The following is an 8,480-nucleotide window of genomic DNA, read 5'->3' as shown; positions in this document are numbered from 1 at the left end:
ATGAAAGTGCTAATGAGTTTGCATTTTATCCATTGCATATCTTTCAAATTTGTAGACACAACATACAAAACATTCTACTAAATATAGAGAAAAGAACTAGAGTCTTAGAATGCTAGTTATAATTAGGATACCCTCGTATTTCAGGGCAAAAAAAAAAAAAATCTGTGTCTCAGTTCGTGTTCATTATTTTTCCAGTTTAACTTAACCGTAAGTGAAGACAGATAACTTTTAGCTCTATGCCTTATCTACTGTTTGAAAACATTGGAATCCACACAGAAACTTAGGGAGAGAGTTAAGATGAAAAAGTGAACGGCAATCTAGATCGAGGTTCATTTTTTTTTTCTGTCCCAGATCAAGGAACATGGCATAAGCCTCATACTGAATAGGAATAAGAATCTGATTACAAAGTGACTTCCTCATTTATTAAAGCAAACTGGAATTTTTTATAAAATCCAACCAAGAATTAATATTCACATTTCGGAATTAGTTATCAGAGATCGAATCTCCTCTTACAGAAATGACCACTCTGGCATTTAACCAGTGATACTTTTTCCTTTCTTGTGGAAAAATTGGAATTATCTAATTATGAATGTTGTCTATTATTCTTAAGTAAGATTCATCAATATCTGTGAACATCATTTTCAGAAGTATAGATAATATTGAGGAGAAAATTAGAATACCTAAATAAGCTCCTGTTTTAAGCCTCTTTGTTTTTTGCAAATTATTCTGGCAAATTAGTTGGACATAAAGATGTCCAAAAATTAGAACAGCTAAAATAGTTTTGTGGGCTGTGGATAACAGGTTTACTACATTAGTAGCAGAGCGTATAACCAGTGTTTGGGACTGCCTCTAATGCCAGATGGAAGTCTATCCAGCTGTCCTTGCATCTCCTTTTCTCATTTCCTCAAGTCTTTCCATTGTTTCTGTGTTCTCCACCTTCATTACCTCTCCCTGCTCTCCTTTCTGATTCTTTTTTATTTTTCATTGTTTTCGCTTCTCTTCTCTCAAGTGGATGGGCATTAATACTGGTCGTACGAATTAAAACTAAGGTTTTATCTCATCTTAGAAATGTTATGATATGTAGTCATCATGCACAAATAAGTATGCAAAAAGAACAAAATCAGTAATAGATCCAGGAAATAAATTGGTAGATTGAGAATAGATTCACATTTTAGAATCAGAAGACTTGGATTTGAGCTCTGTTTCTGGACTAAGCCCTAGCAAATTGAGAATTTCAGCTTTCCTATCTGTATAATGAAGAAAACTTTTGACTTTCTGACCTCATAGTCATTGTATGGACTTGTTAGGATATTATAAGTGAAAGTAATTTGTCACTAGTAATGAGTCAGTAAAAAATACTACTACTTTGACTAAGATGCTCATATCCTTCATTTGACCCATTTCCTATTGTTTTAAACTACCCTTTTGTAAAGCTTTTAAATTAACATTTAAACTATTGAAGCACAGGTTATCTTATGCTATTTTGTTCAAGATTCCCCTTAAATTATAAAAGAATGAAAAGTGTGTGTGTGTGTGTGTGTGTGTGTGTGTGCGTGTGTGCGTGTATGTGTGTGTGTGTTTTCCCCCACTTTGGAAAAGAGTCTTTTTGCTGACTTTGAGTTGACTGGCTCTCTGTTACACAATACACACTTCCCGGCATGTTGTCATATCGCCATCTGCTGTTTAGGAGGTCGACAGTAAAGACTTGAAAGTGTATCAAATCCGTGTAAAGACACTTAAACACCATTAAGTCGTGTGAGCCACAAATAACCATAAATTTTGTTTAAAATAATGATTCACTCTTTTCATATATTATGATGTATTCATGCAACAAAATATTATGTAATGTTTAAAACAATAAAGTAATTCTGATATGAAATTAGTTTCAAAACTTACTAGAAAACCTGAGACGAGATGTAGAACAGTATGTATTATGTATTATTGTTTTCAGATATATACCATGTATGTAAATGTGTATATTTGAACAATTTTAATAGAACATATTATATATGTTACCTTTTAACTCTTAGTGCTTATTTTGGAGCAAAAGGCTTAACAGAGGTGAGGTTCTATTATTTTTAAAATGTCTATGTTTTTTGAATTTCTATTTTGGACATATATTACTTTTATTTTGTTTTATTTTATTTTTAATACAATAATCTGGGTTATCTGGATATTGAGAGTTTGAGCCATTTGTTTCGCTTTTATATATGCTTATATTTAAAATTATGTTAATATGTGTTTAAGTATTATTAACTACCTTCTTTACGCCCCTATAACATTATGTCTATATTTGTTTAACAATAATTATGTCAATTTGGTTCCAGCATAGTTGTTATAATAACACATTCTATATTTTCAAGAACAACCATAATTTCAAATAATCTGACTTTTTGTCTCCAATAATTACTTGTATACTTTTTAGACTATGAGTCTCTTTCTTATAATTAGTACCTCATAGACTATGAAGTCTCTTTCTTATAATTAGTACCTCATAGTACCAAGCTCTTCTACCAGTTATGTGGCCTTTGGAAAAATTACTTAACATCTAGGTGCCTCAATTTATCATTTGTATAATGAAGATAACACTATCTTCAAGGGGGCTTTGAAGCTTATAGATCATGAGGCACATAAGAAGTACCAAGTACTTGTAGTTAAGATTTTGTGTGTGATGTGTGTGTGATGTGTATGTGTGTGTGTCTCCTTCACTAGTTTGAGAACCCTTCGAAGGCTCAGACACGTCTTATTCATCCTCATATCCTCAGAAGCTAGCAGAGTGCCTTACATACATTAGGAATAAAAACTTTTTGAACTAAATTCTCAAAGAGTTTAGAAGAGAATTATAAGATCTAAGTATCAAGAGAGACTAGGATGTGAAGGTGATCCTTTATGAAATTTGGCTTTCGGACCCCAGCTATTTTCCCACTTGAGTCGTTTTTAACCTAACATTTTAAGAATTTGTTTACTTACATATTTTTTTGCTGTATAATTATTATAATCCTTCCAAGAGTGTGTATGTTATTACTTCCACTATCTATAAAAAGAGCAGTGCGGTGCATGCATTAACCTTGCATCTGAATGCAAAAGTTTGTACCAGTTTTAGGTGTTTCAGTGTAAGTAGGTATTTATTACCTTTCAGGGCAGGGACTGGGTTCTTTACCTTTATACTCCAGCATCGACCATAGTTATCAGAATCGAAGCACTCCATTTATATACAATTGTTAAGTACGACAACTTGTACTTTTGGAAAGTTATATAAAACTCCTTTTTTCCTTTTTTACAGATACATTGAAAAATCAAGTTAACTTAGAATAAAGGGGCAAGAAAGATACCATAAGAAAATAAAGCAGAAACTGTGTTAACTCTTGCTTATGAATTAGGGAACAAAATTCTAAAAGTAAAAGAAGGAAAATCTTTATACTAAACACTTCTTAAAATGTATATGTTAGCCATAACTTAAAATATGTTTAGAAATTATGGTAACACCACCAGTGGCCCTCTGAATTGTTAAAAGGCTATTACAAAATAAACAAAAACCCCTTTAATCGGTAGTTCTGAGGAAGTTGACATAGAATATGTTGCACTCTTTTAAAGTATACAATTTGATAAATTTTGACATACATATACATCCATAAAATCACCATCAAAATCAAGATGGTGAACAGATCATTTTCAAGAGTTTTCTTATGCCTTTATGTAATCCTTCCCTTTTGCCTCTTTCCACAATTTTCAATTGCCCCAGGAAACCATTGACAGGCATTTCCTCACTCTAGTTTAGCTTGAATTGCCTAGAATTATACATATATGAAACCATACAGTATGTACTGTTTGTTTGTTTGTTTGTTTGTTTGTTTGTTTGTTTATATTTTGGTCTGCCTTCTTTCATTCAACATTCAGACAGTTCCCAACTTACTACAGTTTGACTTAGGATTTTTTTTTACTTTATGATGGTACAAAAGCCATATGCCTTCAGTAGAAACTGTACTTTGAATTTTGCATTTTTACCTTTTCCTAGGCTAGTGATACGTGGTTTGATACTCTTCTGCAATGCTGGCCAGTGGCAGAGAGCGGCAGCTCCTAGTCAACCACACATCACTGGGTTATACAATCCGCACTCTGCAGTGTATTGTGTTACCACTGCTTTCTTTCTTTCTTTTTTCTTTTTCTTTTCTTTTCTTTTTTTTTTTTTTGATATTGTGTTCTGAGCATGTTTGAGGCAGTCTAGGCTAAGTAGAATGTTCTCTATGTTAGGTGTATTAAACCCATTTTTGACAACAATATTTTCAGTTTACTGAAAAATTGTAATTTGAAGAGCATCTTATTTTGAAATTCATCCATGTTGTTACATATATCAATAGTTTGTTCCTTTTTATTGCTCAGTAATAGTGCATTGTGTGAACATAACACATTTTGCTCATCCATTCACATACATGGACATTTGTGCAGTTTCCAATTTTTAACTACAGTGTATTAGAACACTCACAGATGATCATATTTTGGTATTCTTTCTGCACGCAATTAATAACTTTGCTCTACTAGAAATACATGTTTATAAAAATTATTTTATTTACTTGCAAATTATAACTTATCTTTGACTCTAAACATGAGTTAGACTTCCTAATTCATACTATTAGTACTTCCATATTAATCATACTTAAAATGTTACTGACTTTCTTAAAAATATTTGCTGACTCCCCATCAGCTATCTGGGTGTGACTGGATAACTTTTAAAGATAATGAGGTATGTTTTCTTCTTTTTGCTTTGTAAAATTTCCCCCCTTCAATTCTCCCATCTCAAGAAGGTAACCCAAGTTTCCTTTGCCCTCTGCTTTAGGAGATCTTACGTTATGGAGCTGAAAAACAAGATAAATGCTACCAATATCTAAGTTTTCAAAGTTTTTGCATTTGTAGGGATTATAGGGAGAATCATTCCAGAAGAGATGGGTTGGAGGCAAGGATTGTTTGGTTGGAGATCTGAAACAATTTGGCCTAGAGACATTTGGAGAGTTTACCTCGGCCTAGGAATCAGATGAGATTTTTATGGATTTTGTGAATATTGACGTCCAGCTACCTGAATTCATGCAGTGTCTTTCATGGCAATATTTCTAGTGCTGTTGAAAGATGTCAAAGAGGATTGAAGAGTAAGTCCTACAGCCTTGAGAGCTACAGCAGAAGACTTCGGGGCCAAGGTTATCAACGAAGCAAGGACAAGAGGCATGTTATCGATAACTACCTAAAAAAGAATACGTGGGGTTATTTCCTCTAATGTTTCTGACTCTTTAAAATGCTAATACTGTTACATTAGCCTAAAAGTAGAAGTTGAAATCCCTCAAACATCATCAACATTGAATTTTCCACTAGTTAGACATCTGGTGAATTGATGCAGGTTATATCCCATCTGGGAAAATAAGGTGATAGTGACATTTCTTTCTCATTATTGTTTCCCACTGCATTCAAAAAGTATAATTTAGGAATATATCTGGCTACAAGTAACAGAAAACTTAACCTAATGTGGTTTAAGCATAAGGGTATATTTTTCTCATATAACACTAAATTCAGAGGTCAGCTGCTGGCCCTGGTTCAGTCGATCTATAATGTCCATCCATAAAATTAGCATTTTGGCTCGATTCTCATGTTAATTTTTTAGTTCTTATGGTCTTAAAATGGGCCATGGTAGATAAAGACACTATGCTCATTTTCAGTTTAGGAAGCAGGCAAGGCAGCTGTGCCACTTCCATTTATTCCTTTAATAGGAAAGCAACGGATGTACTTGAAACCTCCTAGTGGTTTCTTGTTGCCAAGAATTGTTTCACATGACCACATCTAACTATGAAATGAGTATTTATCTTTTACATACTCTATGGGGAATGTTAACATACTCTGTGGCATTGGTAGTGGTTCAGCTCATCCACAGGATCTGCCACACATCGATATTCCAGAGGGGTCTGGACAGTGCATAAGGCCCTCCATAGTCCAGCCTCAGCTTACCTTCTATTTAATCTAACAGAATTCTTTATGCCGTTGGAATCCTTCACTATTCTTCAGATGCTGCATGAATGTTCTTGCTTCTGCTACATACGTCTGATCCCCCTCCTTTCTCTGGCATCCTTACTTATCGTTATTTATTCTTTAAGACCTCCTTGCTTCACGAAATTACCACTGATCTATCTTACCCTGATTGTTACATTTTAAAGTGCAGTAGTAAGTGATATTTTCATCTTTTAAAATTTAGAGTGTAAATAATATCCATATGCTTTATAGATAAAAAGATGAATTTAAAATTGCTCTTACTGAGACATTTAATAATTTTAAACAAGAAAGTCATAAAAGTTTCTATTTCCTATAAGAAGTCATGATTGTTTCTAGATAACAATATTTAAACCCCTTTCCCGTTTAATAGGAAAGAGAATGAAACTGCTTGCATAAAATTCTTATCCTATAATTCAATGACTCTTCTTGATCATAGAGAGACTGAATTAATACGATGATTTCTGGACCCATTTCTAAACATAATGATCCTCATAAGCTATTAAGGTCCTGAATCTGCATTTTTATAAGAGTCTAGGTGACTTTCAACCAGATGGTCTCCTGATCACCTCAGAGAATGGTGGAGCCATTAGAATTGCTATAGCCACAGACATGGGGCGAAAGCAAGAGAGCAGCAGCATTCATGTGATTGGTGTTAATACACAATGATTATGACTGTCTATGATTCTTTGTCAGGACAATACAAACATAGTGGAATAAGATCAATGTGAGAAACAAGGAAGGAACTATGGACTAAAAAGTAATTTTCCTTAGGCCATTAGGTATGGGAAAGTATATACATTCTCATAATAGAGATGAGAGTTCAGTCGTTTTATTTTTTTCAAAGAAATATATTTATCAAATACGTCAGCCAAGTTTCGAAAGGTGAGTATGCACTTTCATTTCAAACAGTATGGCAGAATGGATGTTCAGAGAAACTCCTATATTACAGCAACAACAACAAAAGTGCATAGATGAGAAGGGCAGGAATGTAAGAGAATTCCTTGTAGAACAGAAACAATGAGAAAGTACAAATTGTAACAGGTTACCAAGCATTGAGTTCGGAAGGTCTAAGGTACAGCATAGTGACTACAGTTAACAATACTGTATCATATACTTGAAAATTGCAAGGAAGGTAGATCTAAAGTGTTCTCAACATACACACAAATGGTAATTATATGCAATGATGGATACATTAAGTAGTTTGATTGTGGTGATCATTTCATTATATATATGTCTATATATGTATCAAAACATTACATTGTATATCTTATATATACACAATTTTTATTTGTCAATTATACCCCATGAAACTGTAAAAACAAACAAACAAACAAGAAAGTAAATAGCTCTAGTCTTGAAAATATCTATCAAAAGTTGGTGGCTTCTTTGGGCTGTGCAAATGAGGCAGAAGGGACCAAGCCTGAGGTACATGTAGAATAGAATGAGGGATCAGAGATTTGCAAATAAAGCTAGAGTCCCCAAAGGAAACACAATCGTGTGGTTAACTAGGAGGAAACCTGTCCTACAGTGGAAGATGGTGAATATTTGTGTGTCTCAAACTAGTCTCTGAATGGAGTAGTCAAAACTGGAAATATTCCCTGAGACTTTCCAACTATATGTACATGTAAAGTCAAATTTCACAACTCCTATGTGGCCTAAACAAACCTAAACCTAATCTAGATTTATTAGTGTTACTGTCTTATACTGTATGGGCTGCTATGATGAATACCACTAACTGGTGGCTTATAAACAAGAGAAATTTATTTCTCACAGTTGTTGAGGCTGGAAGTCCAAGATCAAGGTGCTAGCATGGTCTCCTTCTGATGAGAGCCCTCTTCCCAGTTCATAATTGACATCTTGCTACATTCTCAATAATAGAAGGGGCTAGGAATCTTTCTGGACTCTCTCTTACAAGTCACTAAGGCACTAATCCCTTTCTTGAGGGCTCCACCCTCATGGCTTAAGCACTCCCTAAGGCTCCACTTACTAATACCATCACATCTGGTATTAGAACTTCAACATATAAATTTTGGAAGAATGCAAACATACAGACCACAACATTACACCTCTGGGGTCCCTAAATTAATGTCTTCCTCACACACAAAATACATTCATTTCATCCCAATAGGCCCAAAGTCAACTTGTTCCAGAATCAACTCGAAAATCTAAGTTCAATCTCATCTAAATATCATCTGAATCTGATATCAGGGAGACTCAAGATGCCATTCATCCTAAGGCAAATTTCTCTCCAGTTGCAAATCTGTGAAATCAAATAAAGAATGATGTGTTTTCAAAAGACAATAGAGGGACAGGCATAGGAGAGACTTTCTCATTCGAAAAGGGAGAAACAGAAAGAAACAAAAAAGGAGGACCAGGTCCAAGATAAGTCCAAAACCTAACTGGGCAAACAACATTAAACCACACAGCTTTAGAACATTTCTCTTTGACTC

Source organism: Pteropus vampyrus, unplaced genomic scaffold (genome assembly GCF_000151845.1).
Source record: "Pteropus vampyrus isolate Shadow unplaced genomic scaffold, Pvam_2.0 Scaffold108, whole genome shotgun sequence".
Classification (NCBI taxonomy): Eukaryota; Metazoa; Chordata; class Mammalia; order Chiroptera; family Pteropodidae; genus Pteropus; species Pteropus vampyrus.
This window is presented reverse-complemented; position numbering follows the sequence as displayed.